The sequence below is a fragment of the Choloepus didactylus genome, chromosome X, assembly GCF_015220235.1.
Source record: "Choloepus didactylus isolate mChoDid1 chromosome X, mChoDid1.pri, whole genome shotgun sequence".
Classification (NCBI taxonomy): domain Eukaryota; kingdom Metazoa; phylum Chordata; class Mammalia; order Pilosa; family Megalonychidae; genus Choloepus; species Choloepus didactylus.
In genome coordinates, this window is record NC_051334.1 from 136,341,924 (window position 1) to 136,354,676 (window position 12,753).

Consider the following 12,753-nt stretch of genomic DNA (forward strand, 5'->3'; position numbering starts at 1 on the left):
GATGAACCTGAGGATGATATACTGCATGAAATTAGCCAGAAACAAAAGGAAAAACATTGGATGGTTTCACTAATATGAACTAGCATTAATGAGCAAACTTTGAGAGTTAAAGCTAAGAATACAGGTAATCAGGAGATAGAAAGAGGGTAGAGATCAGCCACTTGATGCTGAAGGAGTATAGAATGTTCAACAAGATTGATAGTATAGATCCAGAAATGGATGGCACAATACTGCATGATGGCCACACAATTCTGTAAGTACACTGAATAAAGATGACTGCGAGTAAGGTTGAAAGAAGAAAGCTAGGGGCATATATGACACCAGAAAGAAAGATAGAAGTTAAGGACTGGAACTATATAACTTAGTGAAACCTAGAGTTGTCAATGATGATTAAATGTACAAACATAAAAATGTCTTTAAATGTGGGAGAACAAATGAATGACATATTTGCAATGTGTTGAAAGAGGGATGGTGTATTAGTTAGGGTTCTCTAGAGAAACAGAATCAACAAGAGATATCTGTAAATATAAGAAAAGTGTCTCATGCAACTGTGGGGATGCACGAGTCCAAATTCCACAGGGCAGGGAGGGGAGCAAGCTGGCAACCCCAATGAAGGTGTTGATGAACTCCTCAGGCAGCGAACTGGCAACTCTGATGAAGGTGTTCAATGAACTCAGGAAAGGCTTCATTGGCTAGCCAAAGAAGAAGTGAAGGTCCTCTCTCTCTTTCCCTTGAAAGTCTTCAACTGATTAGATTAAATCCAGCTGATTGAATTCTCTCTGTGGGAAAACAGCCTGAGCTGGGAATGCGTCCTTGACTTCCCTAGCAACCGCATTGTTGATACAAGAAGCATGCAAGTCTTGGATGGTCTGTCCTTGACTTCCCTGTTTTGCTAACTTCCCTATCTTGCTTTCTCCAGCCTTTTACTAACTCCCCTATTTTCTGTGAGAAAGTGAAGCTAATAAATATGCTGTGGAGCAAGCGGAGGTGCTCTTTGCCTACAAGGCTCTGAGTCCCCTGCTCCCAGAACTTTATATTTTGTGTCCATGTTTCATTCCTTTGCCACTCTGTCAGCACCAACTGGTGCCCAATGTGGGGCCCAAAGAACTGGACCTGGTTCCTGACAGAAGAATCGCTTGAATGACTGAGGTATAGCAGTGCTGGAACTCGGGTGGAGGTAACAGCCATGTTTTTATGCATTCTTTGTAGAACAACCCCGAGCATAATAGTAGGGTAATGGGTAATGTGGAAGGACATGATAAATATGTGCCATATATTTCCCTTCTGCGACAGCTGCTGTGGGCCAGTGATGTTAAGGTGGGGAAATCACAGATTTTGGAATTATTGCAGGTTATTGAAAAATATTGTTCCTGGTTTCCTACCTTTGGCTCTCTTGAATTGCATGACTGGGAATGGGTAGGTAAAGAGTTAAAGCAAAAACATTTGCAGGGAGTTAGCCTGCCCATTACTATTTGGTCCAACTGGACTTTAATTAAATCTGTTCTTGAGCCCTTAAAAACTGATGATGAGGAGGAGGGGGATGAGCTTGAAGATGATGTTGATCCTGATCCCCTTTCCGATGATGATAAAGACCAGATTAAGAGTATTAAGGTCTTCTATTCTTGTTCTAAACCCCCCATGGCCCCTTGCTGGGAAGAATGGCCACCACCTCCCCCACTGTCTCTTCCCATGCCTGGCGACACTCTGCTGGTTAAGCCTGCTCACCTCTCTGGCATACAGCAAGGTCTTGCAGAGGCCAGGCGCCATGGGGATTTAGAAGCTATGTGTTATCCTGTTGCTTTCCCAGTTACAGTAACTGAGGAGATGCCTCCTGGCCAAGATCCTAATCATTGTAACAGGATATACAGTTTTTCTCATGAAGGCATCCCTTTTGAGTTTATTAAAGAATTGAAAAAATCTGTTCAGACTTATGGGCTCCACTCTCCTTTTACATTTGGCATTCTTCAGGGTTTGGCTGAAGGCTCTCACTTAATTCCTATTTATTGGACAGCCTTAGCTCAGACAGTCCTTAGTTCAGGGGAATACCTGCAGTTTAGGACCTGGTGGATGGAGCATGCAGAGATACAAGCCGCAGATAATCGGCAAAATGATGTAAATATATCTATTGATCAGTTAATGGGAAATGGGGCTTATTCTACTATTGAAAATCAGTCTCTTTACAATGACCAGGCCATTCAGCAAATTTGGCGTTGTTGTTTATGGGCCTGGGATAGAATTGAGGCCAAAGGGAAAGCTGCTCAGTCCTTTCAAAAGGTTTTACAAGGACCAAAGGAATCTTATCCAGATTTTATTGCGCGGCTTCATGAGGCCATAAAATGCCGGGTAATTAACATAGAGGCTGCGGATACAATCTTACAATTGCTGGCTTATGAGAATGCTAATAAAGACTGCCAGTGAGCTATTGCTCCTTTTAAAGGAAAAACTGACATCACTGGGTATATTCGTTTATGCCAAGATATTGGAACTGAGGGTTACAAAGCTGAAATGATGGCTCAAGCTATGGCTAATTTGCGGGTTGGATCTTGATTCCTGGGAAAGTGCTTGTTCTGTGGCAAAATTGGTCACACCTGGAAGGAATGTAATCATTCTACAAATAAGCCTTCTCAAAAGCAGCCTGGTACGTGTCCAAAATGTCAAAAGGGATGGCATTGGGCTAGCCAATGTCAGTCTGCCTTTCATAAAGATGGAACTTCCTTCTCAGGAAACGGCAATCAGGGCAAGCTCCTAGCCCCTCGCCAAAAGGGAGCGTTCCCAATCCAGCATCAGGATCTGCATGCAGTCCCTCCACCATCTCCAAGCCTTCCATCTTGGAACTTTCCCCAGCCACCACAGGGAGTGCAGCAGTAGATCTTACTGCTAACGCTGAGATATGTCTTCTCCCTGACAATTCTCCTGTTAAGGTTCCCACCGGATATTATGGGCCTTTACCTAGGGGGATGGTGGGTCTTTTGCTTGGATGTAGTTCTCTTAATCTTAAGGGTGTTTGTGTACATACTGGGGTTATTGACTCTGATTATACTGGAGAAATTCAAGTGGTTATGTCTTCCACAATCCCATGGACTGCTCATAAAGGTGAAAGGATTGCCCAGTTTCTGTTGTTGCCATATATCCCCGTTGGTTCCTCTTCAAAGCAATGGGGTGATGGGGGTTTTGGCAGCACTGGCAAAGCTGGAATTTTTCTTACAGAGGCTCTTCAGGAGCCATGCCCTATGTGCATGCTCACTATTCATGGACATAAATTCACTGGCCTTATAGACACAGGTGCAGATGTCTCTATCATCAGCCAACAGCATTGGCCATGGCATTGGCCATTGCAAGAGGCACAAATTAGTGTTGCGGGCCTCAGTTCTCCACAAGGATTAATACAAAGTGTTAACATCTTACCTTGTCTTGGCCCTGAGGGACAGAAAGCTATGTTACAGCCATATGTAGCTGCTCTGCCTCTAAACCTTTGGGGAAGGGACTTGCTTGAACAATGGGGGGGGCAACTGTGCATATTCCCCCCCAATGGGGTATATAGTATTCAGAGTCAAAATATGATGCCAGACATGGGGTACATACCTGGCCATGGGCTAGGTGTAAGTCTGCAAGATGCTTCTTCACCTGTACAAATTACTCCAAAATGCAATCACTTTGGTTTAGGCTACAAACCTTTTTTGTAGCAGCCGCTGTTCATTTGCCTCCACAGCCCATTCCGCTGGTATGGTCTACTACAAAACCAGTATGGGTAGAGCAGTGGCCACTTACAAAAGAAAAATTGGAGGCTTTACATGAACTTGTTCAAGAGCAGTTAACATTGCAACATGTTGAGGAATCTTTTAGTCCTTGGAATTCTCCTGTGTTTCCTATAAAGAAAAAGTCAGGGAAATGGAGAATGCCAACTGATTTAAGAGGTGTTAATGCTGTCATTCAGCCTATGGGACCTTTACAGCCAGGACTCTCAAACCCCAGCATGATCCCTGAAAATTGGGCCTTAGTAGCTATTGATATTAAAGATTGCTTCTTCTCTATCCCTTTGGCAGATCAAGATAAAGAAAAATTTGCATTCACTATTTTGTCTCTTAACAATAAAACTTCCAAACAGTATCAGTGGAAAGTTTTGCCACAAGGCATGTTAAATAGCCCTACAATTTGTCAATATTATGTGACCGTGCTTTGCAGCCAGTCTATTCCAAATTTCCTAATGCTTATATAATCCACTATATGGATGATATCTTATGTTCTGCACCTCAAGAACCTGAAGTAGAAGCTTTATTCACTGCTGTTCAAAAGGCTTTACAAAATGTAGGTTTAAATGTTGCCACTGACAAGGTGCAATGCACTTTGCCAGTACAGTATTTAGGTTCAAGCATTGACAGACTAACAATTTGTCCCCAGAAAGTACAGCTTCATAGGGATGTTACTACCACTTTAAATGATTTACAAAAATTACTAGGGGATATTAATTGGCTTTGCCCTAAAGTGGGTATAGATAATTATGAACTTACAAACTTATTTTCCTTGCTCTGTGGGAACTCTAAATCAACCAACCCAAGATCTTTAACTCCAGCAGCAGAAAAGGAATTGCAATTGGTGGAAGCAAAAATCCAACAAGACCAGGTGTCCCGTGTTAACCCACAAAAGCCATTGTCCTTGCTGATTTTTTCCACCCTGAAATCCCCTACGGGTTTGCTTCTACAAGATAATAAGCTTGTGGAATGGTTATTTTTGCCCAATTCTTCTGTAAAATCCATTTCCCCTTATCTAGATCTTCTAGCCACCCTGGTTGCACAAGCCAGGAAATGTGCAAAACAACTAAATGGTTTTGACCTTTGCTTAATTGTACTCCCAGTAACTGCAAAGGAACTCTCTGTAATTTTGCAACAGCATTCATCTTGGCAAATTGCTCTTGCTGATTATGTCATTCAGCTAGACAATCATTACCCAAAAAATGACCTTTTTCAATTCATTCGACGCACTCAGTGGATTTTGCCTGAAATCACTTCTTGTTATCCATTAGTTAATGCTCCCATTGTTTTTACTGATGGGTCTTCTAAGGGTTGCACTGCTTACACTGGTCCAAAGTCTAAACTCCTGCAGTTGCCTAATTTTACTGCTCAACAAGCTGAATTAGCCATGGTAATAGCTGTACTGGCTGATTTCCCAGAGGCCATTAATATTTTGTCTGACTCTGCTTATGTAGTACATGTAGCTTCTATTATCGAAACTGCTAAAATCAAGCAGCCGCTTTCTCTGGTGTTACTCCAATTATTTCAGAAATTTCAAATGACAATTTGCCAGCATGCTGCCCCATTTTATATTACTCACATTCATTCACACACTCAATTGCCTAGTCCTCTCTCAGCAGGCAATGAAGCAGCTAACAAATTACTCCTACCTGTTTTTACTGGAGCCCAGCATTTTCATTCTTTGACACATCTTAGTGTGCATGGTCTTATGCATCATTTTCCTCTTACCAGAGCACAAGCTAAGGATATTGTTTCCTCCTGCCCCAGTTGTCAGCTCATCACTGCCCCACCTCTTCAGGAGGCTGGAGTTAACCCCCGCGGTCTTGCTCCTAATGATCTCTGGCAAATGGATGTTACTCACATCCTGTCTTTTGGCCATTTAGCTGCAGTTCATGTTAGTATTGATACCTATTCTGGTTTTCTTTGGGCTACAGCACAAACTGGTGAAACATTCCACCATGTTCTTGCTCACCTCTTTGCTTGTTTTGCTTCTATGGGCTTGCCTCAGACCCTAAAGACTGACAATGGCCCTGCCTATGTTTCTGCAAAGTTTGCTACTTTTACTACTGCTTGGGTTATTTGCCACACCACAGGTATCCCTTATAATCCACAGGAACAAGCAATTGTTGAATGTGCACATTATACCTTGAAAATTATGCTTACAAGACAAAAAGGGGGAGATGATGGGACTCCTCATGAGAGCTGGTTGAGAGCCCTGTTTACTTTAAACTTCTTAAATTTTTATGAGAAGCTGGGAGGCACCACAGCAGAGAGACATTTCCCAGTAGAAAAAACAACATTAAAACATTACTTTCACAAGGCACCCCCTATATGGTGGAAAGATGTATTGACTAATGAGTGGACAATGGGTACATTGCTAACATGGGGATGAGGTTATGCTTGTGTTTCCCCAGGTGATGGACGGGCACCAATTTGGGTTAGGGCTCGATGACTCAAGCCATATCATGACTCCGGGGAAGAAAAGAAAATGGCTGTGGGACGTCGAGCCACCAGTGATGCAGCTGCAGGGGCTGACTCTGAAGACAACAGTGACTGGGCCAACACCCCGAACTAGAGAAGCTCGACATCCCACCTGGGGGCAGATAAAGAAATTATGTCAGGATGCTGAAAAATAAGTCCAACGAGACAAGCTGCATATGACAGGTTCTAACCTGATGGCAGCAATGTTGGCTCTTATTGCTATTGCTGTGAGTATATCTCTGGCATGTGCTCATTCTGGAAATTATACCTATTGGGCTTACATTCCTAACCCCCCATTGCTGCAACCTGTGGAGTGGGATCATCCCTCCCCCACAGTATACTTTAGCAATGGTACTTGGCTGCCTCCTCCAATTGATGAGAGACTTCCCCAGTTTCCTGAGGATGAAGGAAAAAATTATTCTCAATCATTGGCCTTCAAGCATTTACCTTTGTGTGTAGGTCAGGGTGAATGGTGTTTAACCTTAATCTGGCAGGCATGGTTGTTGGTCATACCCAAACAAAATAATATTTCAAAGTCATCCTTATTTTTAATATCTGGATATAGTTTTGCCTATAATGAAAATATTACTATTACTGATCATGCTCCCCAATGGCCTATTTGTCACACACCATGATATTGGTTGCCGGAGATGCAAAGGGCATATTGGGATGATTGTAGAGCAACTAGTGGAGTGTTGGTGCAGAATGGTTCCTATGGAATTGTAACTGACTGGTCCCCTAAGGGGTATGCAGTTCAGCATTGTACCAATGCAAATTGCTCTGATCACAAGAAGTTGAGATGGAAGTTCCGTAACTATAACCATTCCGTTAGTATTCAAACCCAGGCTAAATATCCTATTATTTGGCATGGCATTGGCTGGTCCCCACCCAAATCTACTTTAAATAATTCCTACATTCAAGATATGCTTTGGAGGCTCCCCATTTGTTTATGTAACATCTCCCAATGGGATGGGAATTATATGGATAAGACTAATTATACTCTAAATTTTACAAAGATAGATACTTTTGGAATACAAGCCTGTGTTAAAGATCCTTATGTGTTTTGGATAGGAAACCTAACCATTAATACTATTACTAAAGAAGTTAGTTGTATGAAAAATAGAAGTTGTTCATTATATACTTGCTTAAATAATACTATAGACTCTACTAACACCACTGTTGTTATTCTCAGACAATGAAAAGTTCTATGGCTCTCTGTTTCACAACACAGACCTTGGGAGTCATCACCTGATATGCATATGTTATTACAAATATTAGAGAAAGTATATAAAAGAACAAAAAGATTTCTTGGATTGTTAATCGCTTTTCTTGTAGGCTTAATAGCTATAGCAACAACAGCTGCTGTCGCTGGGACAGCCTTACATCAATCAATTCAAACTACAAAATTTGTTCAAGAGTGGCATAAGAATGCAAGCAAAGCTTGGGGTGAGCGGCTACAAATTGATAAAGAGACTAATGCTCACCTTGTTGATTTAGAAGACGCTGTTCTCCTTCTGGGAGAAGAGGTGGAAAATTTGCAATATCAATTTAAATTAAAATGTGATTGGAATACATCAACATTTTGTGTCACTCCTCATGAATATAATCACATGCCTTTTAATTGGGATAAAGTTAAGAAACATTTACTTGGACATTATAATAATCTTACACTAGACATTTTAAAATTGCAAGAAACTGTGGATGATATACAAAATGCAAATTTAAATATCCTTTCAGAATCAGAAACTATGCAAGGCATTGCTAATGGCCTTGAACGATTGAATCCTATTGTATGGGTTAAATCTTTAGGTGGTGGGTTCTTGGGAAGTCTATTTGTAATTTTACTAATTCTAGTATGTCTTTGTTTAGTCCTCAGATGCACAAGAAAAACCCTCTCAGACCTAAAGCAGAAAGAAGGCGCTTGGTCCATCTTGTCAGCATTGAAGAGGCAAAAAGGGGGACATGTGGGAAACCGAGTCTTCCATGTGGCTTAAGCCATATCTGGGGTGGTGGCTTGGAATGTTAAGCCACATGCCTGCATGGAATGCTGTGCAGGCATGCCTCATAAAGATATGTGTCTTGGAACATGACAACAACGTTTGCTACTGTCCTGTACCTAGATTGCTCCTTCTAATATGCAACAAGATGTAAACATTGGCAATGGAAAAGGAAACAGCTTGCTCAGTCCTTTCCTCATACAAAAATAAAAAAGGGGATATGTGGGAAAATAGCCTGAGCTGGGAATGCATCCTTGACTTCCCTAGCAACTGCATTGTTGATACAAGAAGCATGCAAGTCTTGGATGGTCTGTCCTTGACTTCCCTGTTTTGCTAACTTCCCTATCTTGCTTTCTCTGGCCTGTTAGTAACTGCCCTATTTTTTGTGAGAAAGTGAAGCTAATAAATATGCTGTGGAGCAAGCAGAGGTGCTCTTTGCCTACAAGGCTCTGAGTCCCCTGTTCCCAGAACTTTATATTTTGTGTTGGTGTTTCATTCCTTTGCCGCCCTGTCAGCAACATCTCTCATTGTGAAAAACATACCCTTCATGGATGTAATCAGTCACAGATGCAGTCAATTGACTGATGATTTAATAAACCAGCCTTATGGTTTATTAACCAGCCACAAATGTCCTTGCAGTAATAGGACGGTGCTTGCTTGACCAGACACTTGGATACCATCACCTGTCCAAGTTGACACATAAACCGAAACATCATAGATGGCATTGTGGAAACTTATAATCAATGCAAACTAGAGTTTGCAGTTAACAGAATCATTGTAATATTGCTTCCATTAATTGTAACAAAGCCAATATGCCAAAGCTAAATATCTATAAGAGTGGGATATAAGGGTGGAGTATAGGATTCTTGTTGGTGCTGTGGTTATATGACTGTTTTTTATTTTATTTTATTTTATTTTTATTTTATTTTTTCTTTTGCCTTTTTTATTATTCTTATTTTAATCCTTTTTGTGGAGTAATGAGTGAGTTCAAGGGCTGATTTTGATGACATGATGATACTCTGAACATTGTACACCATGGCTGGTTGCATGGTGTGTGAATATATCTCTATAAAATTGCAGGGTAAAAAAATAAACAGAGGGATAAAAGTGATGGAGAAAATGTGGATAGAGGGATATATCTATTCACTCTTGATCGGGAGGTAGAATTGTGCAGCCCATCTGGAGGGCAGTGTGCTGTTTCCACAAGAAGCTAAGTATGTGATTGCCATAAGGTCCTGCAACCTCATCATTGTGTATATACTTGGAAGAATTGATATCAGGGATATGAATGGATATTTGCTCATTGCTCATTGGTGCAGTATTTGCAGTATTCATGATTTGCAATAGATTGTGGTGGCCAAGGGTACATTGACTGATGACCAGAATGGTGAACTGTGGTGAAGGCATACAATAAAATATCGAGCAACTGCAAAAGAAATGATGTTGTGAGACATGCAACTAAGTGAATGAATATTGAAGACAGCATTTTGTGTGAAATAAGTCAGAAATAAAAAGGCAAACATTATAAGGCCTCACTAATATGGACCAACTCTACTGTGTGCATTCTGTGAAATGAATCTTGTAGCACAGGTTATCAAAGGAAGTTTTATTGTAAAGTTCCCTAGATTGCAAGCTCTTACAGCAGTTACATCTATTCCTGAGTTGTAATGGTTACCTCTAAATTCTGAGATGATGAGCTCTTTGTCAATAACCTGGTTGGTCCCTGAAACTATGAGTATCTGCAGGACATCTGAGAATCAGAGATAGAATTCTGCAGTTTTGAGTGCAATATTACCCCCAACAGCAACTATTTAAAAAGCTGAAAAAGAGTTCAGACTTCAATTAGATATATTAATGAAGTATAACTTGTTGGGACTAAGGCAAATCAGACTAAAGGGTAAAGGATGATATTGACTGTGTTTTAAAACTCCAACTTCTATGTGAGACAAAAGGAAGAGGAGTTTATTTAGTGCAAAATCTATATTTTCTGTAGCACATTATATAATTTAACTTGTGTGATCAGTTTATTTGAAAACCATAATTACATGGAATTTGAATAGGGAATGAGATCTGGTTGGTTTGTACAGATTAGTGTGAAACCCCAATACATCCCAAAGTAATTTGGGCAAAGAATAAAAATATGTTTTCATGGACCCCCCTGATAGACTGGTGGAAAATGTGGAAGTATTAAACTTCCCCACCTGGGGAATTACTGATGTTCTCACAATCATTGGAGGATATTAATTTAGAAACCCAAGCCTTCAATCTTGGGGCTTGCACTTATGAATCTTGTTACTGCAAAGGAGAGACTAAACCTACTTATAATTGTGCCTAAGAGTCTCCCCCAGGGAACCTCTTTTCTTGCTCAGATGTGTTCTCTCTCTCTCTAATCCCACTCAGTAGGTAAACTCACTGCTTTCCCCCCTTCATGGAACATGGCTACCAGGGGTGTAATTCTCCCTGGCAACATGAGATGTTAATTCCAGGGATGAGCCCAAACCCAGCATCATGACAATGAGAAAGTCCTCTTGATCAAAAGGGGGAAGAGAAATGAAAAAATATGCAGTTCATGTGGCCTGAGAGATTTCAAATGGAGCCAAGAGAACATTCTGGAGGTTACTCTTATGCATTACATAAATGTCCACTTTTAGTTTTTAATGTATTGGAATAGCTAGAAGGAAGTACCTGAAATTGTTGAGCTGTGACCTAGTAGCCTTGATTCTTGAAGACAATTGTATTACTATGTAGCATACATGATGTGGCTGTGTGGTTGTGAAAACCTTGTGGCTCACACACCACCTATCCAGTGTATGGAAAGATGAGTAGAAAAAATGGGAAGAGCAATTAAATGAATAATAGGGGTGATGGGAGATGGGATGTTTTGGGTTTTCTTTTCTTTGATAATGATTGTATAACTACATAGCTTTTATTGTGTGACTGTGTAATTGTAAAAATGTTGTGACTGACATTCCTGTTATCCAGTGTATGGCTAGATGAGTAATAAAATAGAGACAAAATTACTAATATGAGGGAAGGATAAGGGGCATGGGGTGTTTGGTTTTCTTTTTAAATTTTAATTTCTTTTTTTGGAGTAATGGAAATTTTCAAAAATTGATTGTGGTAATGAATGCACAACTATATGATGGTATGTGAACAACTGTGGATGATTGTAGGGTATGTGAGCATATCTCAATAAAACTGAATCAAAAAAGAAGCAACTAAAAAGACATGATAAATAATAATGTCAACAAACAATAACATACATAGAAAAAAATTTTATGAAGGAAGGTTATACAAATTGACTTGAGAAGAATTTGAAAACTTGAATACTGCTATAAATACCATAGAAAATGTATAAGTAATTAAAATTCTTTCCACAAAAGAAACATTGAAAATTTTTCAGGTGAGATCTATCAAACATTCAAGAATAGGTCTTTAAAATCTTATACAAACTTTTCCAGATAATGAAAAGCAAACTGTCTCCCATTTATTTGATGTGGCTGATATAAATCTGACACCAAAGCCAAAGAAAGAACAATGGAAAATTACGGGCCATTCACACTCATGAACATAAATGCCAAAATCACAAGCAAAATATTAATAAAATAAATCTAGCAGTGTATAACCACTATCATACTGACCAACTTGTTTTATACCAAAAAAGTAAGTTTGGTTTTAAACCTGTAAGTATAACTTATGGTGCTAACAGATGAAAGGAGGAAAATAATTATCATCTCAATTCATAAAGAAAAAAATGATAAAATGCAACTTGTAGCAAAATATGAAAAGAAGGAAAATTCCATAACCTGATAAAGCATATATATGAAAAACTTACAGGAAACATCATTCATACTAGTGTGAAAATGGAATAATGACTACACTAAACATCTTGAATTTCTCAAGCTCCCACATTATTCAGAAGAGGTCCAGGTCACCTGGAAATCCAATGAGGGAGCTCCAGCTTGACATACTTGTAATACCTTGCATCCCAGGACATTGCTGCTACAGCAAATGCAAGATGATGGGACAAGTTTAAGCTAGCCACAAAAAAATATCTGCTAACAAACATCCTGCTTCTATGTTATCTGAACTGGCCAACTGTGTCCAAGAACACTCCCCCCCAGGACAAGTCCTAGCAGTACCCAACCCCCTCCCAAAGCACCCAAGTGCCAGATAGCCCATATAAACCAATCTCCAAGTCCCAAGCCCTAAGCAGGTGCTATTTTATAGCTCTGCTCCATATATATGCTTTCTCTTGTGCAATAAAACTTCATTCTTGCCTTTGCAAGAATCTCCTGATTATTTCTTTTGTCAACATTCTGGTGTCAGAAGTGGGATCTTATTGAGAGCTCCTCACTTACACCCTTGGAATTCCTGACCTACAACAATTAGCACAACTAGCCATAGGGCACTGGCATGCTGAACATTGGTTCACATTGGCTGGCATTGCCAACTTTAACTCATATCTGTCTGCCACTGTTGTGGAGATGAGCACCGTAACTGTTGGAGCCCCTTGGGCTCTCTCC

The 12,753-nt window shown here is 40.1% G+C and overlaps 1 long non-coding RNA gene across 1 annotated transcript; it reads left to right on the forward strand.

Annotated features, from left to right (window-relative positions):
* Window positions 1-971: 971 nt before the first annotated feature.
* Window positions 972-8,687, forward strand: LOC119523244. The gene is made up of 3 exons (XR_005214607.1): window positions 972-1,177; window positions 6,164-6,457; window positions 8,100-8,687. It is a non-coding gene; the product is annotated as an uncharacterized LOC119523244 (long non-coding RNA).
* Window positions 8,688-12,753: the final 4,066 nt, after the last annotated feature.